This window comes from Octopus bimaculoides, chromosome 3 (genome assembly GCF_046866305.1).
Source record: "Octopus bimaculoides isolate indiv1 chromosome 3, ASM4686630v1, whole genome shotgun sequence".
Lineage (NCBI taxonomy): Eukaryota > Metazoa > Mollusca > Cephalopoda > Octopoda > Octopodidae > Octopus > Octopus bimaculoides.
Window position 1 is genome coordinate 102,965,203 of NC_142930.1, and position 16,357 is coordinate 102,981,559.

Consider the following 16,357-nt stretch of genomic DNA (forward strand, 5'->3'; position numbering starts at 1 on the left):
ATGACTAGATATTCACTGTTAAACTATCTTGTGCTAATTGTTACGCTTATTTAGAACTGACCTCTAGATAACTATTGATAACGGCAATGAAGGACTGAAAACTGCAGCGTTGTGTTTCAAGCCAAACGAATGCAAATTTCCAATCAAATTAGGTTAAAAAAAGACCGTCAAAACTTCGGAATTCAGTGAATTCATCACATAGAATGTTTTTACGCATCAAACGATGTGTCTTGTGGATGTAAAAGATAAATATATGACTGGTTTCTATGGTTTCTTTGTAGGCTAATCTTATATTAGCTCTTGCTGAACGCACTTACACCGAATCAGATTCAAAGGCACTATCATAGAAATAGGTTACTCTAAGGTTATACAATCACACTTGAAGACCTTTTCTTTGTTAGGAACTAGAAAATATAGAATAATTCAAATAACTAAACATTCATTCTATATATATATAGAGAGAGGAATGAACAAATACACATGCACATACACACATACACACAACCACACACATACATATGTGTGCGGGGATATGTATGTATATATTTATACCTACACATATATATACACACACACACACACACACATATATATATATATATATATATATATATATATATATCCAATTCTTTATTGCCCACAAAGGGCTAATCATAGAAGGGACAAACAAGGACGGACAAAGGGATTAAGTCGATTACATCGACCCCAGTGTGTAACTGGTACTTAATTTATCGACCCCGAAAGGATGAAAGGCAAAGTCGACCTTGGCGGAATTTGAACTCAGAACGTAGCGGCTGACGAAATACCGCTAAGCATTTCCCCCGGCGTGCTAACGATTCTGCCAGCTCGCCGCCTTTATATATATCGGTACGCTTGGCGATGGTCATATTTTTGCTGATTAAACACACGCACTATATATTTGGTATTCACTCGTGTTGAATAGTAAAGTGCGTGTATTTAATCGGAAAAATATGACCATTCCTAAGTATAACAATATGTTTTAACAAAACATCCTACATCAAGAATCTTTCAAGAATAAATACATAAGCGTATATATACATATATGCATACATACATATATGTATGTATATATATGTATATATATATATATATATATATATATATATATATATATATATATGTGTGTGTGTGTGTGTGTGTGTGTGTGTGTGTGTGTATCTGAATATATATATATGTATATATATATTATTTTATGTATATATGTGTGTATACATATATGTATATATATATACACACACACACACACACACACACACACATATATATATATATATATATATATGCGAGTAAAAATAAATACAAAAAAGGGGTCTTTTTGTATGATTGTGTATAGAGGAATATATTATTTTGTTTAAAAGAGTTCCAACACTGTCTGTTTTTTATGTTTTATTTATATTCCTGCAAAACCAATGTGGGATATAGAATATGGAATATACAATATATAATATAATATACAATATATAATATAAAATAATAAATGGATGGTATTATGAAATAAAGTATTGAATGTCTTATTGAATATATGGAATATGTCTTATTGAATAGATGAAATATTGAGTGTTCAATATAAAGGATTAAATATATAAATATATAAAGGCGAATATTTTCTATACCTTGTGGTATTTCATATTTTCTATACTTTGTAGTATTTCATCATGGCCGGTATGACAGACTTTAACAGACTGTAATAGGCTGGCTGGTTTTCTGTCTTTTATACCAATTCCTTTGGACAGCAGCAGTAGGTGTTTGGCTGTTTTTAGAATTGATGTCAAATCTATTTTTAGAAATGATGATATTTGAGAAATTGTTTTGTGTTTTGTGTTTGGGTTGTAGGGATAAGATTTTTAAACCCCAGTTGGTGTTTGGCTGTTCTTAGAAATGATGCCAAATCTATTTTTAGAAATGATGATATTTGAGAAATTGTTTTGTGTTTTGTGTTTGGGTTGTAGGGATAAGATTTTTAAACCCCAATAGGTGTTTGGCTGTTCTTAGAAATGCTACCAAATCTATTTTTAGAAATGATGATATTTGAGAGATTTTTTGTGTTTTAGTTATAGGGATAAGATTTTTAAACCCCAAAACATTACACGCGCACAAATTGATATATGTATTTGAATACGTGTATGCATACCTACATTAATTGAAACACACACAAGCCTACACATGTACACACTCATTTATAACTTAGTGCTCCATTAGTTTTCGCTGTACATAGGACAATATTTATAGCTTAAAGGTCGTGATTGTGCTCTTGCAAATGCATACCCTGCATTTATTCATGTCACTGATGAATTTGCGCAGTAAAGTCATTAGTATAGAAACTTCTCATCTTTGCCCATTGAAAACCTATCTAAAATAAAGTTTCTACACGATTGCACCAGAGGTCCGAAATTGTCGCGTTTATCTCCTCAAATAAAGCTCACTCTTGTTAAAACAAGCATATTAAATTATATTATTCAACACTACGTGCAATGCATCTCAATTTCAGAATGACTAGATATTCACTGTTAAACTATCTTGTGCTAATTGTTACGCTTATTTAGAACAGACCTCTAGATAAATATTGATAACGGCAATGAAGGACTGAAAACTGCAGCGTTGTGTTTCAAGCCAAACGAATGCAAATTTCCAATCAAATTAGGTTAAAAAAAGACCGTCAAAACTACGGAATTCAGTGAATTCATCACATAGAATGTTTTTATACATCAAACGATGTGTCTTGTGGATGTAAAAGATAAATATATGACTGGTTTCTATGGTTTCTTTGTAGGCTAATCTTGCTGAACGCGCTTACACCGAATCAGATTCAAAGGCACTATCATAGAAATAGGTTACTCTAAGGTTATACAATCACACTTGAAGACCTTTTCTTTGTTAGGAACTAGAAAATATAGAAGAATTCAAATAACTAAAACATTCATTATATATATATAGAGAGAGAGGAATGAACAAATACACATGCACATACACACATACACACAACCACACACATACATATGTGTGCGGGGATATGTATTTATACCTACATATATTTATACCTACATATATATATATACACACACCATATATATATATATATTTATATATATCGGTACGTTTGGTGATGGTCATATTTTTGCTGATTAAACACACGCACTATATATTTGGTATTCACTCGTGTTGAATAGTAAAGTGCGTGTATTTAATCGGAAAAATATGACCATTCCTAAGTATAACAATATGTTTTAACAAAAGATTCTACAATCAAGAATCTTTCAAGAATAAATACATAAACGTATATATACATATATGCATACATACATATATGTATGTATATATATGTATATATATATATATATATATATATATATATATATATGTGTGTGTGTGTGTATCTGTATATATATTATTTTATGTATATATGTGTGTATACATATATGTATGTATATATATATATATATATATATATATATATATATATACGCATACACTTACATATATAGATATATATGTAGATATACATATGTATATGTGTCTGTGTGTGTGTGTCTGTGTGATTGTGTCCTATTGTGAGCCTTTACCGAGTAGCTGTTAGGTTTTCAATAATCTTTGTTTCTTTCACAGTATGAGAGATATTTAATTTGACAGAAAAAATGGAATAAGTAAGAAATAAAATTTCGAAGCACAGACGTACACACATACATACACACACACACACACACACACACACACTCACACACACACACACACACACACCATACACACAAACCCACGCAAGCACAAAATCAGACCTACGCACATACACACAGAATGAAATTAAACTATTTTTTCTCCTACTTTAATTTGAAAAGAGTGTTGTAAAATTATCTGTGCTATACCATAACAAAAATGAAATAAAAACAGTTGTCCATCACAGACTAATCTTTCACATTATTTTGGTGCAATAATGATATAATTTTATAATAATACCTCTTCCTATTTTATTGTTAATCTTTTTTATATATTTATAATACCTTATTGAACTGTCGTACTTAATGTAAATTTTTTTAAAGAAGTCTCAGTAGATATATACATTTGACTATATATTTGGCCCTAAGTGATAGCGAGTTGTAACAATTCTCTTATTGAATGCTTTCCTTTATTATATTTAGCTTTTTAACCAAAACCAGCTTGCATATATAATATAGTGGTAGCGTACGTTAGCCACAAGCATTTCAGCAATATATAAATCATCAAATTAAGGTAACAAATTAGCAGTCTCAGAGCATCGAATAATATATCTCGCCATGTCTATTCCGGATATTTGACTGAGGTCATTTATCTTTTTCAGTTTTTCGGAAACGTTAAAGAATGTTGAGTTAAGTTGCTTTCTACATCATTTATATCTCTGGATCGTACATATTATTCAAACGAACTGCCTTGCCATATTGTATCACTTTGTAATGAACTTGGATATTTATTAACCTCACTCTTGTTTGAGGAAATGAAATGATTACATATGAATTAAGTTCTAATCAGCGACTAACCACAACGATCAGTACCTAACGTCTGTGACTACAATCAGGTGTTAGTCGCTCCATGAATTCTTTCGAGACTAAATGGTCGAACACTGACGAAGCTGCACCGACAATATTACAAAGCTGCATTTGCAACAGGGAGTAGTCGGTGCAGCGGAAACACGTGTAGGTCATTATAATATAGTGCATATAACTATAAAATAAATTTTGAGGTTGCACGTATCTCCATATTCTTTATTATTAATATATATATATATATATATATATATATATATATATATATATATATATATATATATATATGTGTGTGTGTGTGTGTGTGTGTGTGTGTGTGTGTGTGTGTGTATGTGTGTGAGTGTGTGTTCATCGTGAAAAGAGTTGTTCCGAAAATTATTAATGCGTATGGATCGGAAAGTGAATTAGAACTGAATAACATGTAAAAGGACGGCATTTGTTCAGTTTTCGCTTCATACGATCACATTGGTACTAAGTGCTACTCGAATGACTGCAAAACTTTCTAGAGACCTATGCTAACGGTTCAATTGAGCATTTTCTAAGATACTTGTATCTTTTGTTTTTAAGCTATAATTCTTTTAAAGTTTATTATAATGAATTTTTAATTTTATAAGGATTCACAACGTATGTTTTATCGTATCGCAAGTGTCAGCATCTGTCTCTTATATCCAGTCCAGTATTAATGGTCTAAGTGAAGGAAGAGATTTTGAATAATGTTAATACCATGTATCAACATATATATATAAGCTGACTGCCCATATATTAGATAAATGATCTACTGTGTCGCAGTATTAGATAAACGTTGGGATTCTTCATTTATAAAATGTGTGTAATTTACTTTTAAATAACAACGCAAATTTTTTTGCCCCAAGTTCTGAAGTAAGTTTGTAGAAAATAAAAATTAAATAATTACAAGGTTTTAATTATTTTAATTTTGAATTAATTATATAATAAAAATTTATTAATATACAAACTCATTTTAATATTAGTTATTGTTTTAAGATTTATGGTAAACCTATTAGTTAATATTTCTTAAAGTATTGAACAATATATAAACGATTAAATATGTAAAATAACAAAACACGGTATAACCAAATGCCAACATAAATTGCCATATGAATGGGAACGGCGCTGCACGATGCAGCCCGGGAGAGGGAGAGGAAATACCGACCGCTGATCTCCCTCCTCGGGAGGGAGCTAGGCGTGCCGGTACGGGTGTTCGGTTGCCCAGTCGGGGCCTGCGGCGCGTGGAGCCGTGAGGCCGAGAGGGCATTGAGTTCCTTGCACATTTCGGACACGAGATATGTTTTCTGGCTAATGTTTCACGTTATGCAAAAGATTACTAAAGGCTTAGAAAGTGCATATGTATGGTTTTGAAAAAGAAAACAAATAGCATGTACTAGTTCAAGTAAAATGATTACGAAAATCACAAGAAGCCCCATACATAATTAAAAAAGCAAAGATATAGATGAAGACCTATAGAATCATGGACATTTATTCACAGAAAGTCAAATGTGGAGAAAGTGAGGAAGTTCATCGTTAGTGGATAAGGTTTGAAAAGAATATTAAAAAATTAACATTAAACAACGTTTGAAATTGGCAGTCATTACCAATGTTGCTCAACTATTGCTATGTCTCGAATTCATATTAAATCTGGGCAAGATTCGTTGTCCTGAGTTGGTGAATATGTTTTCTTCAAAGGTGGTGAGTTTTAATGAAAGTGATACAGAATGTATTAACTGTATTTTTGTTTAACATCGGCACAGGTGCAATAGCAAGGAAAAATAAGATTAAATCACGCAGCATCAGAGTTAGAGATATTTCAGAGCTAAACGTAGTTAAAATAACCAGCGTATAATCCTTTCACTGAATATAGCCGGTGCCAACTGAATGTGTTTTAAAACGTCAGGTAGACTTGAAAATCAAAGAAATTATGATTTTTTTTACCTTAAAAAATTCTCATTTTGCTGAATTCTTTCCAGATATGAATTATATGTGAAAACTATGTTATTTGAAAAAAAATTAGCGAACTTAATATATTACTTTGAAAAGTGAAGCTGAAACGTTCATGAAACAAATAAGCCTACGGAAATGTACAGTACGAAATAATGAATCTGAATATTTTTCATATTGTGAAAATTGTGTTTATAAAGTAAACTGATTTTTAATTCGATTAAGTTGACCATAATCGAAAATTTCCTATATATGAAAAACCTTTTCAGTAAATGTACTTATTTCTGTCGTAAATAATTATAACGAATCGCAGAAAATCTCATTAATTATAGCAATGTAACAGATGAAATGTCTTTGAATACTGGAGTAGAAGTTCCAGAGCTGTTATAAAATTCATCTCTCAGAACTGAATTGCGAAAATAGATTTGGGTTTTCTTGACTGCTTGTAAAATCAGAATTTCTATTATTATCCAAAATTTCAATGACAGCTCTTCTAACATTAATATTCGCATTTATATGAATATACATTTTCAGTTTTTACAACGAATAACTCCAAAGTTATTAACACAGAATCCTCCAGAAGAATATCAGCAAACAAATATTAAACCACGGTTCAGAAAGGTTTGCCAAAACAACATTCACGCCAGTGAAAATTATCAAATTATACACTTTTGATATAGTAACGTTTACGGGGATCTTACATCACATGTATTTTGTGCTTCTGAAGTCTACCCTCTTATTAGCTATGATTTATTTAGCGTAATCACACGCAGTTTGTATTTCTTTTAATGAATATTAAATTTAATTATACTGATAGAGAATCACGAAAACTTCTCCCCTTAGAAAATAAAAGGGGTATTGACGGAAGAAAGTTCAGAAAAATGCTTTAAAAATTGTTTTAATAAAAATAGTTTCCATATTTAGTTTTGGATACATCTTAAGTGAAGATGTAGCAGCATGCAACTTTTACACTCTTAAGTAAAGTTATCACATCCGGAATACTATGTATGAAGTTTTCCTAGAATAGTTAATGACCATGTCTAGCATCAGCACAAAAATATCACCATAGAAGATATTGTACAGGTAACCGTATACATAATTGATATTACTTTACTTTGTCCTAAAATTAACCCTGATGACATTTGTATCCATGTTATAAAGTGATGGGTTTCAAACTACATATTCCTTAGCAGACTGTGATGCCATATTTGCAACTCTCATTCATTCCTTTTCCATAGAACAAAGGCTTCTCTTTGCAAGAACCAGCCCCATTTTTATGTGATATTATATTTCCTTTTTATATGCAAAATGCAATCTATTTTCAGGATCTAAATGTCTCTTTATCAACAATAACGATATTATCAATGAATTCTTATTGCAGACTTGATAATATCTTACATAGGAAGAAAGTAAGAAATTTGGTGGCAGATTACAGACGACCTTAGGACTTTATTGGTACTTATTCTATCGACGCAAAAAAGATAGAGATAAAGTTGATTTCGGCCGGATTTGAGCTCAGAATGCGAAGAACATTGTTCTCAAGCAAATACTGAAAAGCATTTTGTCTCACAATTCACTGATTTAGCCAATCCACCGCCAAAATTAGGCACGCACACGTAGTATCATAACCATGCTGGACAACTTAGTTTATGCTCGGACGCCGACAAATAACGATGAGGCAGTGTGTTTTTAACTTCATTCTAATGAATACATTAATAACAAAAACTAAATTTCAGAGTAATTGCTAATGTAATTTATAGTTTTACCAAAACTATATTGTCAATTTTATGATAGATTGAAACATAATATAGATTTAATAACGAATTGTTGTGATATACTGATAAAAATGAGAGACCAAATCAAAACAGAATCTGCTATTTACTCTGCAGAGATCATAAAAGTGGAAAAAATAATTTATCAATATTGTATAAAGAGAAAACTCTACATTATCATCGAAATCGGTTTTGTGAAAAGTAAAAATATAAATCTAATATAATTTTTTTATAATTATAGTAATTTCTTACATTCAACTTAATTGATCGCTTTTTAAATTATAAGAGACAAAGAAATTGCTAATATGATATAATGGCAGTAGTAAAAAGTTTTATTTCGCTTCAGCTGTGTTCATTTTTAATGCACTCGGTTTATAAGCAAAATGTAATATACACACATAAACGAAGTTGTTATTATTATCTGGCAATAGCTAAGGCAACAATAGTTAGCGCCTCGGATAAAGTACTTAGTGGCATTTCTTCTTATTCTAAGTTCAAATTCCATTGAGGTTAACTTTACTTTTTATCCTTTCTGGGTGGGTAAATTAAATACCAATTGAGTCCATGCAATTGGCTAACCTCCCCTTACTAAGATTTGAAACCATTACCTAGTCATAATCACGCTGGCGGACTTGTTAGCGTCGGAATTGATAAATTCCGTAATATTTATTTCGGATCTGTACGCAGTGTGTTCAAATTCTATCAAGGCTAACTTTGCCATTCAACCCCAACCCTGTGATCGACCAATTTCTGAGTTTAAATGTATCTGCTACTCACGTTCCGCTCAAGACGTACTGAACTTGTGACTAAATCAGAAAGCACTATCAAGTCATAACTAATTGCTTTGTATAACACATTCCAACACGTCCTTTGTTTAAGCACGTGCTTTAACAGAAATGTGATACGTACCCGCAAATTAAAAGCGATCAAAAATATTCTGATTGATTAATGTTTCTCCCTCAGAAAATTTTGTTGAATCATATTGCAGTTCTGCTTCAATACAAGTATAAATCAAATACATCACACAGAATTTATTACGTTGATTTAAACTTGGTGACGTTCCTCTTAAATACTAAAGTTTTAATATGTTGTTCAAGAATTCTAAGTATGAATCGAAAAACATCATATCCAGTATTATCATACGCTTTAATTAAAATGTTATGTTAGTGATCAAGTGAGCACAGATTAATGATACTGACATATTATTAATCTATATCAAATTAATATCAAAATACATCAAAGCGTAATTAGTTGTACTAATGTCAAACATCTAAAGTTTCTTATATGCTTATAAATAAACAACGGTGTATCTTATAAACGTCCCACTGTTAAAATCAATTGTCCTACGCAGCTCATGAATTGATCCATCAAGAGTTACACAAATTACAGGCGAAGTTTAGTTCTGATGACAAGGAACAAGTCACTACTGGGGCTACTGTAACACCGATCCTATGCAGTTTTTCCACTGCACAGCAATTCATCTCTTAGCTCTTACCTCTTAGCTCTTAGATCCTCAGGTACTGTCAGAAAAGCGGGAAACGAACCTTTTCCAAATATCCCGATTGCTCACCTTCCCCCTGGTTTCATTCGAAATAACTCCCATCGCTATCATGTCATCCCGGCTACGTCTTCCTTGATCATTTTCTCGGTCCTTCTCATTCCACCGTCTACACCATTACAAAGAAGGATGTCTCTTCTGCGGTAATCGAAATACATGACTAGTAAACCATATCCACCGCTTAGTCACCATATCTTGCTAATTTTCCATACCAGCTCTTCTCACCCCCTGTTCGTTTCCGTTTCTCACTATGTACTGGTAAGAGATGTCCAGGATTAAACGTAAGTAGTATTGAAAGAATCCATCCAGCAATTGAGAGGCTATAGTTGTCTTCTTCCAGATTTCACATGCGTTGGTATAATAAAAAACAACGATAGCTGTCACTCTATTCTGATGATCTTCGATCTCGATATTGGACGAATGCATTAGAATACCGATATTACTTTCCCTATCCTAGTCTCGACTTTAACTTGACTGCATCATTCTCGATGGAATTACAGCTTCCCGGAAATGCAAACTACCGGCGTTCTCGAATTTCGTCTCGTCCGTGATTGGCAGGTTGTGCTTGGGCTCCACCACTTCACACGATTATAGACTTTTTCCCGTTAACCCACAGCCTTGCTCACCCCCCACCCCCACCCCCCGCAGCCTCTAAAAGTTATTTATCATGACCTGCAGCGTATCCCTGTGGGAGCTTAGTGATGCCAAGTCGTCTACGAAATCCAAGTCCGGTTATAAAGCTTTGGGAGGAGGGAAACAAAGAGAAGTACCCTCTAACCGGAAACATGGCTCGAATGCTTGCAACATTGCACTCCACTGAAAGTATCTGAGGTGCCAGGCAGTGTAGTTAAGTGAGGTGACGTGAAATGTCGGCAACCCAAAAATATTTAGAATTCATATTTGTAGTTTTTACATATATACATGATAGCCACCTCCTTGCTCTCGATTATAACATCGCCGGAAGCATTTGAGAATCGGTCTCATGTGTGCGGCACAGATGAAGATTTTCAAGCCGGTAAGTGACGTAAAATCTTTGGTAGAATTGTTACCTACCTGACTGCTCCTAACAACATGAATCTCCTGTTGGTTATCATGCGTTTTCATGTGTTGTTTCAAGCCTTCAGCTGATAGACAAACTTTACAGCATGTATGGCGCAATCCGAGTCAACGCTCTGTACATTGCTTCTTTGGGGAGACTACTATCATAGCAATCCCGCTTCTTCTTCTTCTTCTTCTTCTTCTTCTTCTTCTTCTTCTTCTTCTTCTTCTTCTTCTTCTTCTTCTTCTTCTTCTTCTTCTTCTTCTCCTCCTCCTCCTCCTCCTCCTCCTTCTTCTTCTTCTTCTTCTTCTTCTTCTTCTTCTTCTTCTTCTTCTTCTTCTTCCCTCGAACCCACAAGAGTTAACAAGAGAAACAGAGACAGACAGAAACAAGGAAAATGCCCCTGGTATTTGAATATTATGCAAATATATTTTTAAAAAGACTTCATTTAAATTTGCCAAAATTAAATTTTTCCAAAATTTGTTAGCCATATTTACAGTTGAAAAGATCTCAAGGATCGAAACCGTTTCTGAAATATTTTTTTATAAAAGTATTTTAGCATTTTCTACCTTGACTTTTTTCTCTCTATATATCTACTCGTGTGTTCCTCTTCAACATTTTGCAAACACACACATACACACATATATATATATGTATATACACACATGCACACACACATACATACACACACACACACAAACACACACACACACACATACACACACATATACATATATATATATATATATATATATATATATATATATATATATATATATATATATATATATATACATGTATGTATGTATGTATATGCATACTTATCATAATCTTACTACTTAAACTTTATAATCGCTGATATGGAGACACGCGAGATGATTTTAAGATGTACATTTCTAGTTGGAGCTTAAACCAAATATTTTCACGAATATAATATTGTGGGGTCCTTAAAAGGTTCATTAGGAATTTTTCCTATGTTAAATTGTTCTCATCTCCAAACACATAATACATTGTATTTCAGCATTATACATGATGTTAATTGACAGTGGCCTTGTCTTAGAAAATAAAATCATGAATTAATCAATACATACATACATACCAACATACAGCCATCCCCCGCCAGGAAGAGGTTAGTATCGGTCTCATACAGGTAATTTAACTAAACGTTCAGCTATGTTTCTGTCTGAAATATTTTCTATTATGTGTGCTACAATTTAACATCATATCAGTCAAGAAAGAATGATGAATGCTAAGAGCAAAATATAATAAATACATTAAAGAAAATCAAACAAAGCAACTAAAATTGATTTTTCTTCTCAATTTGCCTATTAGTAATCTTACTGAGTTCTAAATAATGTATTTCTCTAAAAACTTGCAAACAATTACAGTTCATCACAGGGTTCGTTAACATACTTTATAAAGTTGCCAACGTTATAGTTCTTCCGTCTTTATTGGAAATTGGTATTTAGTATAATTTGCAACAGCTTGAAACTTTCCATTTTACATTTTACTTTTTCATATACATATGTGTGTGTGTGTATGTGTAAACATAAAATTCTTTAGATCACGCTAAAATTGAGTTTCTTTTATTATGAATATTTCTTTTTTAATATTTTACCTTGCATCTAATTCCATTAAAATATATTTTGCTATTTCATCGATTACAGTTCTAGATGACCCCTTCACTTCACAGTTGGGTTCTTTGGTTATATAAATTGCTTCTTAACTACAAAAATAAATACATTAAGTATATTTTGATACTAGAGGAGGAAACATCGCTGTGTATGTATACACATATATATATACATAAAGAATCAGAATGGTAAAATATTTCGAAAGACTAAAGAACTATGTTATGTAAATTGTTGAATATTCTCCCGATGTTGTATTGATACATAAATATTTCTCTTTAGTATGTGTATATGAGTCATCCACCATCTTTAAGGCGCTTCGACCTAATGTAAAACTTGTTAATAGGGGTGAGGCAAGCATCATATTTTCGTTGATAATCATTTTTCTTATGAATATTAGGAAGGTTGAGGGAATTAGTTGAAATCGGGTGTTTGAAACTATCATCATTTGGAAAGAATGAACGCGTCGACAAATTGAAACCATATTCGAGCACTCTGAAAGCACATATATGATCGTTGTTTTTTTTTTCTTTTTTACTTCAAAAGGAGCATATTCATCAAAAACAGGCAATTAGTAATGTGATTGAAGAAAAAAAGAACACTACGTATTGGAAAGAATGAACTGTCTATCAAAGCAATTATTCGGGAGAGGATTAAAGTGTATTATCACTCAAAGGAGCTTGAATTATATAAAAAATTTATATATGAAGGCATTGCAAATTAAATGAAGAGAAAAACTGAGGTACATATGAATGTACAGTTCTCCAGCAGAAAAATGATGATCGATTTTGACAAATATTTCCCTTTCATGATGACATAGAAAAGAACATTAGCAAATATATGTAAGATACACTAGATGTTTGTTCAATTCAGGGACCGTTCACTATTTCTAAGCAACATCAATTGACAATCTCATGATTTCAAAGTATCCATAAAGTAATATATATACGCTATTTTCTTCTTTTCGTTTCCAGTTTTCAAAGAATTCGATTTTACAACATATATTGCTTTGATCCTATAGATTCAAATACAATTCTATTCTCATCTTTTGCTGCAACGATGGTGTATAACGACTCCTTTCATGAAGTTGCACATTGCTTGATGTCGTTCTGGATGTCAAGCAAAATAATACAATATATAAATAAATAATAAAGATATACCAAAAGTTGTTGTCTTAAATGAGTCTCTAGTTCAGTTTACCAACTCATAAACTCTTTTGATTATTGGTTATTTCTATCAAACACGTGAAATAAATAGATTATATTTCGTGGCTTTCATGTCGCTCTCGGAGAACGTGGATGCTCGTGTAAATAAAGTCTCGAACAACTATCCAAAATGTTGTTTACGAATATATAATCTTCGTAATACACACAATTGTATACACTCAGAAACATACATACGTACATACATACATACATACATACATACATACATACATATATATATATATATATATATATATATATATATATATATATATATATATATATATATATATATATATACACACGCTCACGTACAACATAATCAAACGCGTATATTTATTTATGTGAGAAAAAATAGTGTGCGCAACGCCCTCAGCTCCAGTGAACACGTAGTTGGTATATCGCATGCTACACTTTCCTGGCGATATGACGTTAATTTTCAGAAACTAGATAGTAATGGGGGCAATGTGAAATAAATTTATAGAAATATGTAGATGATCGTGAGCAGAAGCATGTCGCACATTACATCAACGGCTATACGCGTGAAATACAAAGCAATATTATAGCCATAACTTGTTTTATACAACATGTTTAGGTGCAAATATGTAAAAATACGTATACTTATCTTTCTATGCTTATATTTATACGAGAAACATCACCTATGTATACTCCATCGACCATATTTAGCTAAACACACACGCGCTCGTTTTAGTGTATGATATTTTTTTTAGTATGCTTATTTGGGTGAACATATTAAGTGTAGGAGCAGAGACCTTGGATGAATTCAGACAAGTTGCTAACGTCTACTTTCATATTAGAAAATTTCAATGCATAATATCCATAGAGAAGACATGAACATCACAACTATATGTATATTTATATTTAAAAACCTTATCCACGTCACCCTGTAAAGAAATAGCAAGGTCAATAACAACAATAGAAACAGCAACAGCAAACAATAGTTATAATATTAATACTACTAATACTAATATTATTAAATATAACAGCAGAGTAGTTACGTCTGTGATACTGATGGTTGCGAAACTAGTGCTGTTGAAGAAGCTAAGAGTAAAAAGGAATAAGAATAAGATGAGAGGAGAAGGGGTGGAAAAAAAGGAAAAGAAGGTGGAGAAGGAAGAGGAGGGAGAAGAGAAGAAGATTATGGTGATAATGATGGCTATGATGCCTGTAAAACAGAAAATATATTCGAATAAATAAAAAGACTCGAAATAGGTCTTTCAGTATTGAAATTGAATATATTGAAAATCTGCTTGAGCACACAGTTGGAAGCATGGAAACTATACGCAGATATCTCTAAGTGTCACAATGCCTGTATCTGCTTCATACAAGACACACACACGCGGGCATACACAGATACACACACACACACACACACACACACATATATATATATATATATATATATATATATATATTATATGTATAGACACACATACAAATATATATGTATACACCAACTTACGTATATATATTTATATATATAGTTACATATATATTGCACACACATACTTATTTATATGTATATGTTCATGCATATGCACACAGACACACACACACACGCATATATATATATATATATATATATATATATATATATATATATATATATATATATACATATATATATATATATATATACTATACACACAAATATACACTTATATATGGATACATATATATATTTGTATATATATATATATATATATATATATATATATATATATATATATATATATATATATATATATATATATATATATATATGTGTGTGTGTGTGTGTATGTGTGTGTGTTTACATCTGATTTGTTATAGAACGAAGACATGTTTCAAGGATGTGCGCATATGCATACACGAACATATATATGCAACTATGTGCGCGTGTGTTTATTTTACGTTGTACATAATTCTAATCTCATTTACATAGAAGAGGACATTAACAGGCAATATCTATTATCTTCTTAAACATCAAAGTTACTTAAGTTATTTCCCCCTATAGCCAATGAACAAATAAATATCACCCACTCAAAGCTACGCTTGATTTGTATAAGAAATAATGACGATTTCCTGGTAGGAATGTATTTCTGATGAATAATATTATGCAAATGGTGTATTTCACTTTTTAACCTCTTAAAATGTTTCACATTTGACAATGGCCGACGGCTTCATAAACAGTAGTTGCTTCTGATTTTGGTTTCCACTAATTAATGCTTATTCTTTTCATATTATTTGAGCAGAGAAACAACAACAAAAAACAAAATACAAAAGCAAGCGATATGTTGATATGTTTTTATTGCTTAAATATGTTTAGCATAAACAGCATTCTGAGGTATTCGACAAAGGTCAAGTGTAAAAATATATAATGAATAAAATATAGCAAATATTTGCTATTAGGCTATTATTATAATTTTATATATAGATAAAACACAAGCTTGAACTTTGGCAGCGACGTAGCGTTGTCTTTAAAATGCTATGGAAGTATGAATCCTAAAGCTTACCGGGGGCAAAGTCAGTAGAGTGTAGAATTAAATGTTTTAAGCAACAATAGATATTAACATTGGTTCTCAACAGAACTGCATCATATTTTTAGCTCTATGTACGTCGAGGTCAACTGTTCCAAGAGAGAATTATTTCACACTCTCTCGAAAA